Source organism: Elephas maximus, chromosome 14, assembly GCF_024166365.1.
Source record: "Elephas maximus indicus isolate mEleMax1 chromosome 14, mEleMax1 primary haplotype, whole genome shotgun sequence".
NCBI lineage: Eukaryota > Metazoa > Chordata > Mammalia > Proboscidea > Elephantidae > Elephas > Elephas maximus.
The window spans coordinates 96,257,186-96,276,757 of NC_064832.1; the positions used below are offsets into that span (position 1 = coordinate 96,257,186).

Sequence of the window (19,572 nt, forward strand, 5' to 3'; positions counted from 1 at the left end):
ATGAGTCGGGGGCTGACTGGATGGCATCTAACAACTACGACTGCATCATTTATTTTATTGGAAATAACATACTAACAGACACCTTCAGCTTCTTAAATTAAATTTAGGAAATTAACTGGCAGAGTAAGCCCGTGTCCATGAAAACAGGCTCATTCTCTAGAATAAAAGGCACACACATGGCAGGTACACAGAGATTCTCCTTCCTTTATACCTTTTCCCAATTTGTTCTGCTTCCTTAGTGCTGCTGTAACAGAAATACGACACGTGGGTGGCCTTGGCAAACAGAGATTTACTTTCTCACAGCCTAGGAGGCTAGAAGTCCAAATTCAGGGCACTGGTTCTAGGGGAAGGCTGTTTCTCTGTTGGCTCTGGGGGAAGGTCCTTGTCTCTTTCAGCTTGTGTTCCTGGTTCCTTGGTGATCTTCGCGGTGTACCATGTATCCCCCCCAACCGTGCTTCCTTGTGTTCCTGGTTCCTTGGTGATCTTCGCGGTGTACCACGTATTCCCCCCATCTGTGCTTCCTTGTGTTCCTGGTTCCTTGGTGATCTTCGCGGTGTACCATGTATCTCCCCCATCTGTGCTTCCTTGTGTTCCTGGTTCCTTGGTGATCTTCACGCTGTACCATGTATCTCCCCTATCTGTGCTTCCTTGCCTGAACTGCTCCATTTATATCTCAAAGATGATTGGTTTAAAACACATTCTTCTGGCCTCACTGACATAACAAAGAAACCCTATTCCCAATGGGATTATACCCACATGTATAAACCTGTTGCCATCTAGTTGAATCCAACCCATAGTGACCCTATAGGACAGAGAAGAACGGTCCCATAGGGTTGCCAAGGCTGTAATCTCTACGGAAGCAGACTCCCACATCTTTCTCCCACGGAGCCACTGGTGGGTTTGAACAGCCAACCACAGGTATAGGAGTTAGAATTCACAACACAGATTTTTGGGGGACCCAATTCAATTCATAACAACAACCTTGGTACTCTCTTTTAAGAGGCCTGAACTAGTGGAGGGTGGGGGGGTGGGGGTGGGAAGGAGGCATGGCTACTCCAACAGGCAAAGGTAACAGGAAAGGAGGTAGCTTTTCCAGCAGAAAATTCCATTCAATCCATAACACACTTCCTTCCTTATTTGCCAGAAGTGGACTAATCGGGTCAGGATTCATGCCTTTACCTGGGATTTCAGCTGACTCTCCGCTCTCCAGATAAACCAAACTCTTCTCAAAAACTCATCTCAAATTCTCAGACTTTCCAAGGGAGCCTTAAAGGCCCAGCCCTGCAGGCACACAGCTGCACCACTCCACACTCCCAGGACCCGTCTGACGTTCTGAAGAAACACAGGAAGGTGGGAAGCGTCTCCCGCGCAGAGGAAAACCAGATCTCTCAGCTGCAGCAAGCATAGAAAGAGATGGGTGTCTTTGGAAAGAGACTTTGAGGAAATGAAGAAGCACTGTCTTTAGAAATATCGAAGGCAGAATCTTCATCTGGATCTTTCTCTTTGTTCTTTAAACTGCAAGGCAGCTGCTGGCTTTGCTGGTGCTGGTTCAGTTTTGCATTTTGCATTGTGTTTGAGTGACTTGCAACCAAAACCAAACTCGTCAAGTCACCCTGCAGGACAGAGTGGAACTGCCCCACAGGGTTTCCAAGGTTGTAATCTTTACAGAAGCAGACTGCCACACGGTTGTCCTGTGCAGCTGCTGGTGGGGTTAAACCACTGATCTCTTAGTTGGCAACTGAGTGCACAACCACTGCACCACCAGGGCTCCTGTGACGTCAGAAGCAGTTGGCAAATGGCTGAGACCCTTTCCTGAGTCCTGTGTTTCTGAGGACACCACCTGCAGACTTTCCCCAGGCCTGACTGCAATCGCAGATGTATACCTTCTTCATTAGATTCTCAGCAGAATTTTGACAGTCACGTGATAGAAGCCTTGATGCTGTGTGTAAGTGCACAGTCTTGGTGAAGGTCATTTGAGGACTCTGAGGATCTTTAGGGAAAGTACCCAATGGGACAGACTAAGACAGACCAGGAAGAAAGGCCTGGTGATCTATTCTGAAAATCAGCCAATGAAAACCCTACGGATCGTAACAGAATATTACCCGATATGGTACTTGAAGATGAGCCCCCTAAGCTGGAAGGCACTCAAAATACACAGTGGCCACAACCATGGACTCGAGCATACCAACGCTTGTGGAGATGGTGCAGGACCAAGCCATGTTTCCTTCTGTTGTACGTGGGGTCACCATGAGCTGGAGCCGACTGGAAGGCAACTGACAACGACGAGGATCAACAGACCTTTCTTTCTTCTGCTGGGCTTCTGATGGTAAGTGAGCTTTAGTAACAGAGAAATAGCGTCACCACAAAGCTGGATTCCGAATTTCTGAATGTGCATCTCTTCCCTAGAGACGCATCTCTTCTTTGGCTGCCTGGATTCACTCTGACCGAAGCCAGAGGCCTGAAGGATTCTGCACTAAACACAACAGGCGAACATTTACCTTAAAGCAGGGAGGTGGGACCACGTGAGGGAAAGGGCTCTGCGCTTGAAGGCAGGAGGCAGGAGGCAGGGACGACAGCTTCTCGTCCTGTGTCAACCACAAACCACGCATGAGCGATGGTGATAGAGCCGGTCAACCCTGTCAAGGTGTCCATTTCCTCGTTTATAGGGTGAAAAAAAAAATTTCTTTTTTTTTTTGGTTGGATTAATTAGCGCTAATCCTTTTTCAACCTCTAATATTCTCTGTTGAGGCCCATAGAGTGTTCATTGGCTAATTTTCAGAAGCAGATTACCAGGCCTTTCTTCCTAGTCTGCCTTAGTCTGGAAGCTCTGCTGAAACCTGTCCATCATGATTGACACTGCCAGTATTCCAAATGCCAGCGGCATATAGCTAACAGCATCACAGCTGCAGGCAAGCCCCACAGACGGGGGGTGGTGACTCACATAAATGCCTTGCATTGTATTTTTATTGGCCACTCCTGTGTAGACTATGCATCTTTTCAAATACACAACCCTTAAAATCAAATCAGAGAAAAAAATTTGAAAGAAAAAGAGCAAAGCAACAAACAACAAAATACCCAATACTCGTTGTTGTTGTTAGCTGCTATCAAGTTGGCCCAACTCATGGGGCCCTTATGTGTAACAGAACAAAACGTGCCCGGTCCTGCATCATCTTCATGATATCTAGTGTTCTAGAAAAAAAAACTACTTGACTAAAGTTCTGGTCTTAGCTTTTGTCGACCACTTAATAGAGGTATAAACTTTGACAGGCTATTTAATCTCTATTCACCTCAGTTTAGTATTAAGATGGTAACTATACTGTTTACCTCAAGGGGTTGTTAAAATTATAAAATGGATAATTATATCCTCTGTTCACTTGTTCAATGAAATATATTAAGTCTACTATGCGGCAGATACTAGAGATACAAAGCGTAGTAAGTCCTGGTGCATGTTCTCCAAGAGCTTACGGTAGAAACTACAGAATGTTACAGGAGAGATGACAGACCACCACCAACTAATATGTGACTGGTTAACTCTCGTTGTTGGGTGCTGTCAAGTTAATTTTTGAGTCATAGCTGCCCTATGTGACAGAGTAGAACTGCCCCACAGGGTTTTCTAAGCCGTTATCTTTACAGAAAGAGTCCTGGTTGCATAGTAGTTAAAGCATCAGGCTGCTAACCAGGAGGTCAGCAGTTTGAACCCAACAGCCGCTCCTCTGAAGAAAGATGTGGCTTCTGTAAAGATTACAGCGTGGGAAAACCTATGGGGTAGTTCTACTCTGTCCTACAGGGTTGCTACGAGTTGGAACCAACTCGATGGCAATGAGTCAGCCTTTATGGCAGCAGATGGTCAGATCTTTCTCTGTTGAGCCAATGGGTTGGTTGGAACTGCCAACCTTTCAATTAGCAGCTGAGTGCTTAACTGTTGCAGCACAAACGCATTAATGGAATATTCAAAAGAGGAATGGGCCTCCGAGCTCTTGAATGTGAGAGGGAGTTTGCCAGGTGGAGAAGCCAGCCTAAGACAGGTTGTGTTAAGAATGAATAAATATATGTAAATATATGTAAAGAATGTATCATAATGCTTCCTTGGCACATAATACACAAAAAGAAAAAGAAAACCTGTGCCATCAAGTCGATGCTGACTCATATGGACCCTGTGTGACAGAGTGGAGCTGTCCCAGAGGGCTTCCTAGGCTGTATTCTCTACGGAGAGATTGCAAAGTCTTTCTACTGCGGAACCAAATGCTGAACTCTTTTTCTCTCAGAGCAACTTTCAAGGGGGTAAACTGGTACAAGGCAAAAACGAAGGGAAAGACTGTATTTTAACTAGATTTATATGGTCACTATGAGTTGGAATCAACTTAAAGGCATCTGAATAACAACAGACTAGAATTTCTTGGGCTCTGAGATTTATCACAACTAAATTCTAGTGAAATACAAGAATCCATACATTCCATAGTACGTATATTTTTTGAATTGTGGTAAAAATATATATAATAAAACACTCGTCATCTCCACATTTTTTATGTGTACAATTCAGTGACATTAATCACATTCACGATGTTCTACAACCATCACCCTATCCATTTTTAATTTTTTTCATCACTTAACAGGAACTCAGAACCCCTTCCGCAATACTTCCCATCTCCTCCTCCCACCCACCGCTGTTATTGGGTGCCATCGAGTCAATTCCGACTCATGCCAACCCCATGTGGCAGAGTAGAACTGCCTCATAGGGTTTCCTAGGCTGTAATCTTTATGGGAGCAGATCGCCAGGTCTTTCTCCTATGGAGCCACTGGGGGTTTGAACCGCCAACCTTTTGGTTAGTAGCCGAGTACTTAATCATTGTCTGGTGTTTTTGAATCTCTACATACTGTATGTCTCTAACGATTTGTTAAATTTTCTTCTCGACAGATCCTTCATATTCCTGATTATGGGCCTAACAAAAAGCCGTAACACAATGAAACTGAGAAAGCAGATAGTAAAAGGGTTTCGAACTGGTTCTGCCCAGTTTGGTCTTGGCCAACAAAGTGATACCTGAATGGACCTGAATTTTCAAAATGTGGGTGAAGTGGAACAATAATCAGAACAGGAAAAATTACGAGTCAAAGCCCTACTGGAAACTTAATCTCCGTCTTAGAAAACAAGGGCAGAGTGCACATTGCAGAGAAACCAAATCTCTTAATTGGCACATTGCATAGAAACCAAATCTCTTAATTGGCAGAGTCCGAAACCGCGGTGCCCCGCTCAAAGATGGCGGCCCATCAAGCCACTTTGAATGTGGGTCGCTCTCCTCAGCCCCAGCAATAACCCAAATTCCTGCATCAGGCTCTTGAAAGGACTCATTACACCTCTTCTGAGTCTCCCATTCCAGGGCTTTGACAAGTAATTTTTCCCATTCCAGTTTTATAGGTCTGTTTCACACAAATTTAAAAATTTGAGTCTGCTTAGATTTCGCTTTGTCAGCCATGACTGAACTGGTTCTAACTGGTTCAAAGCCCTGGATAGTAGTCACTGTGCTTGAAGGAAGATGAATCGCTATGGCCATGAAACCTCCTTTGCAGCTGTTCTTAGAGCAGCTGTCCCTGTGACTTCACTGAAGTTACTAAGGCAAAATGTGAGGGATTTCTTCACAGGAGCCCTGGTGGCGCAGTAGTTAAGCTCTCAGCTGGTAACTGAAAAGTTGGCAGTTTCAACCTATGAGCCACTCCATGGGAGAGAGATGTGGCAGTCTGCTTCCATAAAGATTTCCGGTCTTGGAAACCCTATGGGACAGTTCTAATCTGCCACAGAGGGTCACTGTGAGTTTAAAACAACTCAACAGCACCCAACAACAACAACCAGTGATTCGGAGGCTTGCTAAAATTTAAGAACCACTACTCCAGACTGAAGGAGCCCTGGTGATGCAGCGGCTAAAGTGCTCATCCGTTCACTGAAAGGTCTGCAGTTTGAACACACCAGTCACTCCTTGGGAGAAAGACCTGGGAGTTGGCTTCCGTAAAGATTACAGCTTTGGAAACTCTATGAGGCAATTCTACCTGTCCTATAGGGTCTCTATGAGTCGGCATCGACTTGATGGCAAGAGGTTTATGGTTTTGGTTTAGGCTTTGAAATAGTTATTTTTATACTAAAGAGAAATTGATGATGATCTTTAAATGAAGTGTGTATTTTGTGCCAGGAACGGCACATAATTCAGATATTCTGAGTAGTGAGCAACACTGGGATCTAGCTGCAGTCTGCTGTTTGTAAATTTGAAGAAATGAACAACACATACAATGAGAGACTGAATTTAAAGGCAGATTAAGTCAACTATAGCTATCTTGGTTCTTTTTAAAGCACGTGTATATTTATGAACACATATATTCAATCTTCAAAAATCAATACATTTTTTGTTCTATTAGGGAAAGCATATAAAATATTGACTATACCATGGACTGCCAGGAGAACAAACAAATTTAACTTGGAAGAAGTATAGCCAGAATGCTCCTTAGAAGCAAGGATGGCAAGGTGTCGTCTCATGTACTTTGGACATGTTATCAGAAGGGACCAGTCCCTGGAGAAGGACACCATGCTGGGTAAAGTAGAGGGTCAGTGAAAAAGAGGAAGACTCTCAATGAGATGGCTTGACACAGTGGCAGCAACAATAGGCTCAGACACAGCAAAGGTTGTGAGGATGGCGCACAACCAGGCATTGTTTCGCTCTGTTGTACGTGGGGTCACTATGAGTTGGAGAGACTCGACGGCACCTAACATCAACAACACCATTCAACCATTCACTTTTATTTTGACTTTTGATAGACAAAGACCCCACAGCATGAGAGAATGGAGAGAATTCAGGCTCACTGTTCCTAGAATAGTTATTTCTTCTGGGTTAAGATCCTTTGGCCTTAGTTGACAATTTAAACTACTTAGAAAAGAATGGTTGTATAGTGAAGTCATCTCTTGTTTTGTTAATGAAAGCGAGACTAGTGACTGGCCTTTGGGCCAGCTCATTGTGCGTCTGCTTTTCTGCTCTGGATCTCGGTCAGGATGACCTTCACGCTTATGCCCCACCAGTGACTGAGACCAAAGGAAAATACCCACTAGGCCATTTCAAAACACTCGAAAGAACCATAAGGAATCACCTACAAGTGAAAACAGGAAAAAAAAACCAAACCCATTGCTGTCGAGTTGATTCCAACTCATAGTGGCCCTATAGGACAGAGTAGAGCGTGCCCCACAGGGTTTCCAAGGAGTGCCTGGCGGATTTGAACTGCCAACTCTTTGGTTAGCAGCCGTAGCACTTACCCACTACACCACCACGGTTTCCACAAACAGCAAGCATGGGCCAAAATCACTCCCTTCTTTCTATGTCAGGTTACAGGGAGCCCAGGTGGCACAGTGTTTAAGCACTGGGCTGCTAACCAAAAGGTTGGCAGTTTGAACCCACCAGTTGCTCCACAAGAGAAAAGACCTGGAAATCTGTTTCTGTAAAGATTAAAACCAAACAAGCCAAATTTGTTGCTGTCGAGGCAATTTCAACTCATTAACGACCCTGTAGGACAGAGTAGAACTGCCCCACAGGGTTTCCAAAGAGCAGCTGCCAAATTAGAACTGCTGATCTTTTGGTTAACAGCTGAGCTCTTAACCACCATGCCTTGGGAACTCTATGGGTGGCTCTACTCTGTCACATGGGGCCACTATGAATTGGAATCGACTCGATGGTAACGGGTTATGTCAGGTTACCCCTTGGTGCTGTTAGTTGCCATCAAGTAGGCCTTGACTCATGATAACCCCATGCACAAGGAAACCTGCAAAACAGAAGGATGTGATCATTGTGTCCATAGGGTTTTCACTGGCTGATTTTTGGAAGTAGATGGGCAGGCCTTTCTTCCAAATCCCTCTTAGTCTGGAAGCTCTGTGGAAACCTGTTCAGCATCATAGCAACACGCAGTCCTCCACTGACAGACGGGTGGTGGCTGTGCATGTGGTGTGTTAGCTGGGAATCGAACCTGGGTCTCTCACATGGAAGGGGACAATTCTACCACTGAACCACCACTGCTCCATGGTGGCCATATTACATCTCTGGCAAAACTTACAGAGAGAAGCTCTTAGACATTCTAATCCAGAAACGATGATGGGGAGCTGTCTTAGTCATGTGTCCAGTACTGCTGTAACAGAAATACCACAAGTGGATGGCTTTAACAAAGAGAATTAATTTTCTCACAGTCTAGTAGGCTCCAAGTCCAAATTCAGGGCATCAGCTCCAGAGGAAGGCTTTCTCTCTCCGTTGGCTCTGGAGGGAAGTCCTTCTCGTCAATCTTCCCCTGGACTAGGAGCTTCTCCATGCAGGAACCCTGGGTCCAAAGGACATGCTCTGCTCCCAGTACTTCTTTCTTGGTGGTATGAGGTCCCCAACTCTCTGCTTGATTCCCTTTCCTTTTATCTCTTATAAGATAAAAGGTGATGCAAGCCACATTCCAGGGAAACTCCCTTTACATCTGATCAGGGATATGACCTTAGTAAGGATGTTACAATCCCACCCTAATCTTCTTTAACATAAAATTACAATCACAAAATGGAGAACAACCACACAATACTGAGAATCATGGCCTAACCAAATTGACACATATTTTGGGGGACACAATTCAATCCATGACAGGAGCCAAGTTAGAAATTAGGGGATCCAGCAACAAAAAAGAACAACGAGAAATCTGCAAAGCATCTCACAACATGGATGAATCTGGAGGGCATTATGCTGAGTGAAATAAGTCAATCACAAAAGGACAAATGTTGTATGAGACCCTTACTGTAAATACTCATGAAAAGGTTTCTGCAGAAAAGAAACAATCTTTGGTGGTTACAAAGGAGAGGAGGGGTGAGGATGGGAAAACACTAAATACACAATAGATAAGTGGTAACTTTGGTGAAGGATAAGACAGTACAGAATACTGGGGAAGCCTGCACAACTTGTACAAGTCAAGGTCATGGAAGCTCCACAGACACATCCAAACTCTGTGAGGGGCTGAATTACTGGGCTGAGGGCTGTGGGGACCAGGGTCTTGGGGAACATCTAGCTCAACTGGCATAACATAGCTTATAAAGAAGATGTTCTACATTCTACTTTGGTGAGTAGCATCTAGGATCTTAAAAGCTTGTGAGTGGCTATCTAAGATACTCCACTGGTCTCACCCCATCTGGAGCAAGGGAGAAAGAAGAAAACCAAAGACACAAGGGAAAGATTAGTCCAAAGGACTAATGGATCACAACTACCACAGCTTCCACCAGACTGAGTCTAGCACAACTAGATGATGCCTGGCTACAACCACCGACTGCTCTGATAGGGATCGCCATAGAAGGACAGAGCTGGGGGAAAATGTAGAACAAAATTCTAACTCACACAAATAAAAAAAGGATCAGACTTACTCGTCTGATAGAGACCAGAGAAACCCCAAGAGTAAGGTCCCCTGGACACCCTTATAGCTCTGTAATGAAGTTACTCCTGAGGTTCACTCTTCAGCCAAAGATTAGACAAGCCCATAAAACAAAATGAGACTAAAGGGGCACGCCAGCCCAGGGGCTAGGATGAGAAGGCAGGAGGGGACAGGAAAGCGGATAACATGGAACCCACGGTGAAGAAGGAGAGAGTGTTGACATGTCATCGGGTTGGCAACCAATGTCACAAAACAACATGTGTATTGATTGTTTAATGAGAAACTTCTTTGCTCTGTAAACCTTCATCTAAAGTACAATAAAAAAAGAAAAGAAAGGGGAGCTGGTTTCACATTCTAACATCAGCAGAAAGGAATGACCACCAAAAATTTAAATTGTGAAGATAACGTAATTTGAAAGATGAGGTAAAAAAAAAAAAAAAAGTCCTCTTAAAATCATATGAATCTGCCCAATAGGAAATTATGTCGTGCATGGAGCCCCTAAAGTCCCTGGGTGGTGCAAACAGTTTGCACTCTGCTACTAACCTATGAGCAGGAATCAATCAATAGCAATTGGCTTGGTTTTTTTGCTACTAACCTAAAACTCCAGCCAAGCACTTAACGGTTACACCGTCAGGGCTCCTTTTGGTGTTAGTAAACTGGGCATGGACAAAATCACGTACACATGATGCTGTTCGCACCTCACAGTATGGCAGCGGAAGACTGTTAGGATGGTTCTAATGGTCCCATCACTCATTCCCCAGAACACTCAGGAGAGACATTTCCACCACAGAGTTCCAGCCACTGTCTTGCCTGCTGGTCCAGGAGTAAAGGTTCCCTTGCAAATCTCTCCAGGAGATGGAAAACCAGCAGATGATTACATCCCAGAGACCCAATACGGATATTAATCTGAACTTTAACTGAGATCTTGGGTTTTATAATAATTAAGATAATCTTGCTCTCCAACAAACACAAAGGAGTGTAAGAAAATGAAAATAAAGATGACTACCGATACAGATATAAAGGCAGCATTAGAGCCTTACATTTTTGTAGTGTTATTTAAGATTATTTCAAAACGAGGAGCCCTGGTGGCACAATGGTGAAGCACTTGGCTGCTAATCCAAAGGTTGGTAGTTCAAGCCCATCCAGCGGCTCCACGGGAGAAAGACCTTGTAATATGCTCCGTAAAGATGACAGCCTAGAAAATTCAATGGGGGAGGCCTACCCTGTAATGCGGGGTCACCATGAGTCAGAATCGACTCAATGACACCCAACAACATTTCAAAAGCAGGTTTTAAACATATAAACACAGAGAGAAGATGTTTTAACTTTTATATTGAACCTTCGCAGAAATATAATTTCCAAGATATGGAGAATACTCATACTCAGATTACACTGTGTGGTTCCCTTCTACGCATAAGTATGTAAATGCTCACATAAAGTCACACTGACTGATCTATAATGACTGTCCAAATAGAGAGAAAAACAATCGCTACTAAAGAGTTGGTAAAGAGGGGTGATTTAGAGAGTTATCAACTGCTATTTTATGCAGTCCCCCACATGTCTGTCAGTTTGTCGTACTGTGGTGGCTTCCGTGTTGCTGTGATGCTGGAAGCCATGCCACCGATATTCAGATACCAGCAGGGTCACCCATGGAGGACAGGTTTCAGCTGAGCTTCCAGACTAAGACAGAATAGGAAGAAGGACCCGGCAGTCTACTTCTGAAAAGCATTAGGCAGTGAAAACCTTATGAATAGCAGCAGAACACTGATATAGTGCTGGAAGATGAGCCACCCAAGGTGGAAGACAATCAAAAGATGACTGGGGAAGAGCTGCCTCCTCAAAGCAGAGTCGACCTTAATGACGTAGAAGGAGTAAAGCTTTCGGGACCTTCATTCACTGATGTGGCACGACTCAAAATGAGAACAAACAGCTGCAAACATCCATTAATAAAAGGAACCTGAAATGTAAGAAGTATGAATCTAGGAAAATTAGAAATCGTAAAAATGAAATGGAATGCATAAACATTAACATCCTAGGCATTAGTGAACTGAAATGGACTGGTATTGGCCATTTGGAATCATACAATCATATAGTCTACTATGCTGGGAATGACAACTTGAAGAGGAATGGTGTTGCATTCATCGTCAAAAAGAACATTTCAAGATCTATCCTGAAGTACAACGCTGTCAGTGATAGGATAATATCCATAAGCCTACAAGGAAGACGACTATTATTCAAATTTACACACCAACTACTAGGGCCAAAGATGAAGAAATAGAAGATTTTTATCAGCTGCTGTGGTCTGAAATTGATAGAACATGCAATCAAGATGCATTGATAATTACTGGTGATTGGAATGTGAAAGTTGGAAACAAAGAAGGATCAGTGGTTGGAAAATATGGCCTTGGTGATAGAAACAATGCTGGAGATCGAATGATAGAATTTTGCAAGACCAATGACTTCTTCATTCTTCATTGCAAATACCTTCTTTCACCAACATAAACGGCGACTATACACACGGACCTCGCCAGATGGAACGCACAGAAATCAAACTGACTACATCTGTGGAAAGAGACGCTGGAAAAGCTCAATATCATCAGTCAGAACAAGGGCAGGGGCCGACTGTGGAACAGACAATCAATTGCTCATATGCAAGTTCAAGCTGAAACTGAAGAAAATCAGAGCAAGTCCACGAGAGCCAAAATATGACCTTGAGTATATCCCACCTGAATTTAGAGACCATCTGAAGAACAGATTTGATGCATTGAACACTAGTGACTGAAGACCAGACAAGTTGTGGAATGACATCAAGGACATCATCCATGAAGAAAGCAAGAGGTAAATCCCACTCCTCGGAATATACCCTAGAGAAATAAGAGCCTTCACATGAACAGATATATGCACACTCATGTTTATTGCAGCTCTGTTTACAATAGCAAAAACCCGGAAGCAACCAAGGTGTCCATCAACGGATGAATGGTTAAATAAATTGTGGTATATTCACACAATGGAATACTATGCATCGATAAAGAACAGTGACGAATCAAAGAAGTTTCCAGGATAAAATGAATGCTTCAAAGGTCAGCGGATCAAGGGTGGGGGTTTGGGGACCATGGTTTAAGGGGACTTCTAAGTCAATTGGCAAAATAATTCTATTATGAAAACATTCTGCATCCCACTTTGAAATGTGGCGTCTGGGGTCTTAAATGCTAACAAGCGGCCATCTAAGATGCATCAATTGGTCTCAACCCACCTGGAGCAAAGGAGAATGAAGAACACCAAGGTCACATGACAACTAAGAGCCCAAGAGACAGAGAGGGCCACATGAACCAGAGACCTACGTCATCCTGAGACCAGAAGAACTAGTTGGTGCCCGGCCACAATCGATGACTGCCCTGACACGGAGCACAACAGAAAACCCCTGAGGGAGCAGGAGATCAGTGGGATGCAGACCCCAAATTCTCATAAAAAGACCATACTTAATGGTCTGACTGAGACTAGAGGAATCCCGGCGGTCATGGTCCCCAAACCTTCTGTTGGCACAGGACAGGAACCATCCCCGAAGACAACTCATCAGACATGAAAGGGACTGGACAGTGGGTAGGTGAGAGATGCTGATGAAGAGTGAGCTAATTATATCAAGTGGTCACTTGAGACAGTGTTGGCATCTCCTGTCTGGAGGGGGGATGGGAGGATAGAGAGAGTTGGAGGCTGGCAAAGTTTTCACGAAAGGAGAGACTGGAAGGGCTGACTCATTAGGGGGAGAGCAAGTGGGAATACGGAATAAGGTGTATATAAACTTATATGTGACAGCCTGACTTGATTTGTAAACGTTCATTTGAAGCTCAATAAAAGTTAATAAAAAAAAAAAAGAAAGCAAGAGGTCACTAAAAAGACAGGAAAGAAAGAAAAGACCAAGATGGATGTCAGAGGAAACTCTGAAACTTGCTCTCAAACGTCCAGCAGCTAAAGCAAAAGGAAGAATTGATGAAGTAAAAGAACTGGACAAAGATTTCAAAGGGCGGCTCGAGAAGACAACATAAAGTACTACAATGACATGTGCAAAGAGCTGGAAATGGAAAACAAAAAAAGGAAGAACATGCTCAGTGTTTCTCAAGCTAAAAGAACTGAAGAAAAAATTCAAGCCTCAAGTTGCAACAGTGAAGGATTCTATGGGGAAAATATTAAATGATGCAGAAAGCATCAAAAGAAGATGGAAGGAATACACAGAGTCATTATACCAAAAAGAATTAATTGATATTCAACCATTTCAAGAGGTAGCATATGATCAGGAACTGATGGTACTGAAGGAAGAAGTCCAAGCTGCTCTGAAGGCATTGGTGAAAAACAAGGCTCCAGGAATTGATGGAATATCAACTGAGATGTTTCAACAAACAGATGCAGTGCTGGAGGTGCTCACTTGTCTATGCCAAGAAATATGGAAGACAGCTTCCTGGCCAATTGACTGGAAGAGATCCACATTTATGCCTATTCCCAAGAAAGGTGATCCAACCGAATGTGGAAATTATAGAACAATCACACACAAGCAAAATTTTGCTGACAATCATTCAAAAACAGCTGCAGCAGTGTATCAACAGGGAAGTGCCAGAAATTCAGGCCGGTTTCAGAAGAGGACGTGGAACCAGGGATATCATTGCTGATGTCAGAGGGATCCTGGCAGAAAGCAGAGAATACCAGAAGGATGTTTACCTGTGTTTTATTGACTATGCAAAGGCATTCGACTGTGTGGATCATAACAAATTATGGATAACATTGCGAAGAATGGAAATTCCAGAACACTTAATTGTGCTCATGAGGAAGCTTAACATAGATCAAGAGGCAGTTGTTCAGACAGAACAAGGGGATACTGACTGGTTTAAAGTCAGGAAAGGTGTGTGTCAGCGTTGTATTCTTCCACCATACCTATTCAATCTGTATGCTGAGCAAATAATACAAGAAGCTGGACTATATGAAGAAGAACGGGGCATCAGGATTGGAGGAAGGCTCATTAACAACATGCGTTACACAGATGGCACAACCTTGCTTGCTGAAAGTGAAGAGGACTTGAAGCATTTACTAATGAAGATCAAAGACCACAGCCTTCAGTATGGATTGCACCTCAACATAGAACACAAAAATCCTCACAACTGGACCAATGAGCAACATCATGATAAATGGAGAAAAGATTGAGGTTGTCAAGAATTTCATTTTACTTGGATCCACAAGCAACACCCATGGAAGCAGCAGTCAAGAAATCAAAAGATGCGTTGCATTGGGTAAATCTGATGCAAAGGACCTCTTTAAAGTGTTGAAGAGCAAAGATGTCACCTTGAAGACCAAGGGATGCCTGACCCAAGCCATGGTATTTTCAATTGCATCATATGCATGTGAAAGCTGGACAGTGAATAAGGAAGACCGAAGAAGAATTGATGCCTTTGAATTGTGGTGTTGGTGAAGAATATTGAATATACCATGGACTGCCAGAAGAACGAATAAACCTGTCTTGGACGAAGCACAACCAGAATGCTCCTTGGAAGCAAGGATGGCGAGACTGCGTCTTACATACTTTGGACATGTTGTCAGGAGGGATCAGTCCCTGGAGAAGGACATCATGCTTGGCAGAGTACAGGGTCAGCGGAAAAGAGGAAGACCCTCAACGAGGTGGATTGATGCAGTGGCTGCAACAGTGGGCTCAAGCATAACAACGATTGTGAGGATGGCTCAGGACCAGACAGTGTTTCGCTCTGTTGTGCGTAGGGTCACTATGAGTCAGAACCGACTCGACGGCACCTAACAACAACACCAACATTTTACGTAGTCGTTGAAATAAGAAACTCAATGAATTAAGATGTAAAACATTTTGCCATAACACAGAGCATTTCCAAATATTAAAAAAAACACATAAATAAACACTGCTACATTCACCTATGCCTCTTGTTCGGCAGGCCTCACCTTGTAAGTGGATGGGTTAGTACAGGTGTAATCTTGTTTTCAATTCCTACTTTGTTGTTGTTAGGTGCTGTGATATGGGTTTCAACTCATAATGGCCCCATGTGACAGAGTAGAACTGCCCCAGAGGGTCTCCTAGGCTGTAATCTTTACAGAAGCAGGTGGCCAGGACTTTCTCCCACGGAGCCACTGGGTGGGTTCTAACTGCCAACCTTTCGGTTAGCAGCCGAGTGCTTAACCGTTGCACCACCAGGGCTCTTATTTAATCTATGGCATGTATTTTCAAATAAAGACTGGTTATGCAATGCAATTTCTTTCTGTATGAAATCAGCAAAATGGAGATTAAATCTACTACCGTGGTTCCCTGGCCCGGTCCACGAGATGCGTGACGTATTCGGATGGGAGGTCGTACTGCGGCCATCACATTTCTGTAGCTTATTCAGCAAGACGCACGGCACGCTCAGATTTGTGGTGACCAGAAATGGTCGCCAGACAATGCTTATCAACAAATACTAAAACATATACTTCATCGAGGCAGCTTACCTGCTCTGTCTTCACTTCCTTTTTCAGAGAGCACCTGTAAATAAATCACAACCAGCTTAATATCTCAGTTTACACCATTCTTCAAGAATGTCATCAGCCAGCTTGGAAAAACAACAACAACAACAGACTGCATAATGAGTATCAGGTGGAAACGAGAATAAAATGCAAACCAGGGCATTAGGACTGAGGGATTTCAGAGCTGCAGAAATCATTTGGAAGAATAAAAGTCATTAAAATACTCTTTCACACGGGAGGGTACATTCAAGTTCATTTTTCCCTGACTTACGTAACAATTTGTTGTCTCGTTATGCGCCATCGAGTGGATTCTGACCATAGGGATCCTATAGGACAGAGTAGAACTACCCCATAGGGTGTCCTAGACTGTAATCTCTGTGGAAGCAGACTGCCACATCTCTCTCTCGGAGGGGCTGGTGGGTTCAAACTGCCAACCATTTGGTGAGCAGCCGAGCGCTTTAACCACTGTGCCACCAGGGCTCCTTATAAAAAGATTTACACAATACCAGAGAGGCAACTTGTAGCTGAAGAACAGACTGAAGTCTGGTTTCTGCCCACTCCTCCAGTGCCCTCACATCATCAACAAACTCCTTATTTGGAAATCCACCCCTTGCGTTACTCTGTCTCTGTTACAATACAGTAAAGTCCCTGGGTGATGCAAGTAGTTAACACGCTCACTGCTAACCAAAAGGTTGAAGGTTTGAGTTCACCTAGAGGCAGTTTGGAAGAAAGCCCTGGAGATCTACTTCCAAAAAGTCAGCAACTGAAAATGGGGTCACATGAGTTGGAGTCAACTGGACAGCAACTCAGATGAACATGGTGGCAGAACTGCTGAGCACCCCTATTTTCCGAAAATGCGTCCTTTGGGCTTCAGTACGCCACACTGTCCTGGCACCTTTTCCATCTCTCTGGCTGTTCCTTCTCGTTTTCCTGGTGGGCTCCCCCTTTGCCTGTGCCCTCGTTATACTCTGATTTAGTTTACTTTTCTTTTGTGTCATCCAGGGTTAGTGGTGAGCTAACTTGTCTTCTCATGCTGCACCGCCTTCCTGGGTGATCTTGTCTACTCTCTGTGTTCTGATGATAAACCTCCACATCTCTGTCTCTGGCCCAGACATCCCTGCTTTGAAGTTCCAGGCCAATAAACAGAGAAAGCTGTGTATCTGCAGTTCCATGTGTCCTAACTCAACACTATCCACCCCCACCCACCACACACGCTCAGCCCAAAATGACCTATGTCACTGTCCTAGTGAATGATACCACCGTCTAGCAATTGCTCAAATCAGAAACCCAAGGACCATCTTTGACTCCTTCCTGTCCTTCTCACTAACTCCTGGTATATATATACATCTATAGTTACCCAGAGGAAGAAGAAGAGTTACCAATAGGAGGAGGAATGGACTGTGTGGCTGACTGCCTCTGTGAACCAGTGCCTCCTTCGCTATGAGACCAGAAGAGCTGGATGGTGCCCAGCTACCATTACCGAACATTTTGATCAATGGTTCTAAAGAAGAATTCTGATCAAAAAGGGTAGGGGGAATGTGGTACAGAAATTAAAATTCTCATAGATTCCAGATCTTTCTGGATCCATGGAGGCTGAATGAACCCCTGAAACTATTGCCCGGAGATAGTCTTTAAACCTTAAACCAAAAACATCCCCTGAAGTCTTCTTAAAACCAAGCAGTAGTTTAGTTTACCTAGTAAATAATGTCTGCCTTGAGCATTATGCTCCTTTAAGATCTATCTACATGGAATCGAATTGACAAATGCAACTCAAAAGATTAGATAAGAACCTTTGGGGGCAGTGAGTTTATGTTGATGGGAAAGGAACAACTAGGAAAAGGAGGGTGAGAATGGTTGTACAATTTGATGAATCTAATCAATGTCACTTAATTGTACATGTAGAAACTGTTGAATCGATGTATGTTCTGCTGTGTATATTCTCAACAACAACAACAACAAAACTCCAGTTGCCATGGAGTTGACTCCGACTCATGGTGACCCCAACGTGTGTCAGAGTAAACTGTGCTCTGTAGGGTTTTCACAGATGATTTTTTGTAAGTAGGTCACCAGGCCTTTCTCCTGAGGTGCCTCTGGGTGGCCTTGAACATCCAAACTTTTGGTTAGCAGCTGAGCGTGTTAATGTTTTGCGCCTCCCGGTGACTCCAAATCCTGCTGGATCTGCTCCTGAATATTGCATGAATCCATCCACTTCTTTTCGCTCCTAGTTCTACCTCCTGGGCAACGTTCAGGTCTTGTCTAGGTAATTGCAATAGCTGCCTAATGTCTACCCTGATCCTAGTCTTATTCCCTTCTGATCTTTTCACAATCAGTGCCACCTTCCTAAAACACAACTTGAGCATGTCACTCTCTTAAAACACTTCAATGGTTACCCCGTTACCAACAGAATGAATAGTTCATTGTCGTGAGTGCCATCGAGTCAAATCTGACTCATAGCAACCCCACGTGACAGAGAAGAACTGCCCTATAGGGTTTTGTTGTCTGTAGTCTTTATGGGAGCAGATCACCAGGTCTTTCCCCCATAGAGCAGTGGGTGGGTTGGAACCACCAACCTTTCAGTTAGCAGGTAAGTGCTTATCCGCTGTGCCACCGGGGCTCCTTTAAATACATTTTGGTGGAGAAGGTTGCGTGTTTAGCAACCAGAAAGATATAACTAGCTGCATGACCACTGGAAAGTTAGCTAATTTTTCCCAGTCATTTTCACATTAGTAAAACGGGGTTGCTTGGATTAGTGAGCACCACGTGTGGTTGAGAGGAAGCGTATGATAAACATTTGTTGATTATTTTGAAGGCAATTCTGAAAAACAGAGGCTTCCACTTCACTCATTTTTCAAAGCATCATATAAATAATACTGTACCAGAGCTAGGAATGCAAGCATCAAATGTGGACACAAACCAAGCTTTGCCCGTGGGTCTACCCACTCCCCCTCCCCCCATTATTTACCATTTCTCTCTCCCCTCTCTGCCTCTGTTCTCTACTGTGCTCATGCTTGCCCTGGGGCAGAAGAAAATCCACAAAACAGTTAGTGATGGCTCATGAAAGGGTCACTTCTTCCAAGAATATTCACCTGTTAAAGGGGGACCAACTGATAACAAAGGAGCCCTGGTGGTGATTGGTTAATCACTTGGCTGCTAACGGAAAGGTCTGAAGTTAATGCCACCAGCAGCTAAGAGGGAGAAAAGACCTGGCAATCTGCTCCTGTAAAGATCACAGGCTAAGAAACCCCATGGGGCGGTTCTACTCTGCCATGTGGGGTTACTATGAGTCAAAGTCAATCCGACAGCACCTGGTAACTGCAATGTCTGATAACAAACACCGAGTAATGGTAAAGAATCAGAAGAGGAGAAATATTTTTCCATAACTCTCAAATAAGATCATGCTTGAGGCTGGCTACTGCTCCAAGAACCCAATCCAGTTAGAAGCACAACTCAAAATAAGAAGAAACAGCTGCAAACATCCACTAATAATCCAATCATGGAATGTATGAAGTATGAATCTAGGAAAATAGGAAGCTGTCAAAAATGAAATAGAATGCGGACGTTTCTGTCCACTTGTCCACTATGCTGGGAATGATACATTAAACAAGAAAGACATTGCATTCGTTGTCAAAAAGAACATTTCAAGATCTATCC

The 19,572-nt window shown here is 43.8% G+C and overlaps 1 long non-coding RNA gene across 1 annotated transcript in view; it reads right to left on the minus strand.

The window, feature by feature from the left end:
- LOC126058075 (uncharacterized) overlaps positions 1-19,572 on the minus strand; it is a 95,334-nt gene that overhangs the window by 54,946 nt on the left and 20,816 nt on the right. The window contains exon 3 of the long non-coding RNA XR_007513085.1: positions 15,907-15,940. This is a non-coding gene — a long non-coding RNA (uncharacterized LOC126058075). The remainder of the gene's footprint in view (positions 1-15,906; positions 15,941-19,572) is intronic.